Below are 1,007 nucleotides of genomic sequence, written 5' to 3'. Positions count from 1 at the left end.
TAAAAAATAAATTAAAAAAGACAAGGATTATCTTCCACAAAAATGAACAAAACGATTTTTAAAGAACCTCAACTGAACGTTAAGGGTGTTACATGTGATGTCTTAACCATTGTTACCTTCCTATTACCTTGTTTTGAAATTTTTTCCTCTTTAAAAAAAAAAAAGAAAAATAGGTATAGGGCTGGCCAAATAGCTCAGCAGATTAAAGTACCTGCTTAGGCAGATGCAGAGGCTGGGAGTTCATCCCAGGCCTGCCGTGCCGGCCCCGCCCCTGGGACACACTAAAACAGTGACTCAGACTGGACATAGTGGCGCACCTGTAATCCCAACACTTGGAAGGCTGTAAACAGGAGGATCGCTATGAGTCCAATCTACACAGTGAGACCCTGTACACCCTGGCCTAAATAAAAAAAAAAAAAAAAATATGAAAGTCAGAGATTTTTAAAAATATATACAAGCCACTAATCATTGTGGCTTGTCAGGGTTTTTTATGTATGTGCTAGGGATTCAATGAAAGGTCTTATACTTGAGACAGGGTCTTGCTATGTAGTTCATGCTGACCTTGAATTCCCTATGTAGGGGAGGCTGACTTCATACAATGATCCTCCCGCCTCAGCCTTCTAAGTGCTGGGATTACAAGCATGCACCACTACACCCAGCCTCTATCATTTTTTTTTTTTTTTTTTGCGGAACCGTGATTGAACTCAGGCCCTTAAGCCATCTCCCCGGCCCCATGTAGCAATCCTTTAAGTAATAACATCTATGAAACAAGTTTTGATGTTCTAGGTTTTATTTTTTTACCTCACAGCAAAATAAACACATACTTGAAAAAAAAATGTCATTATATCATCACCAGGCACCAAGCTTTATATCACACAGAGGATATTCCTAGTCTCTGCAGTATTCTAGGAAAAATGTAGAGTAAGAAATAATTTGAGAGGCCAGGGAGATGGCTCAGTGGAATAAGCGCTTCCCTGGCAAGCGCAAGGGCCTGAGTTCAATCCCCG

General features: G+C 40.5%; 1 protein-coding gene across 1 annotated transcript in view; it reads right to left on the bottom strand.

Moving 5' to 3' along the window:
* Positions 1–1,007, bottom strand: part of Mettl16 (methyltransferase like 16) — an 87,459-nt gene that overhangs the window by 68,323 nt on the left and 18,129 nt on the right. The window lies entirely within an intron of this gene.

The sequence above is a fragment of the Octodon degus genome, unplaced genomic scaffold (assembly GCF_000260255.1).
Source record: "Octodon degus isolate 3935 unplaced genomic scaffold, OctDeg1.0 scaffold00072, whole genome shotgun sequence".
NCBI classification, from domain to species: Eukaryota; Metazoa; Chordata; class Mammalia; order Rodentia; family Octodontidae; genus Octodon; species Octodon degus.
The sequence above is the reverse complement of the archived record's forward strand: the minus strand, read 5'-3'. Positions and strand labels throughout refer to the sequence as shown.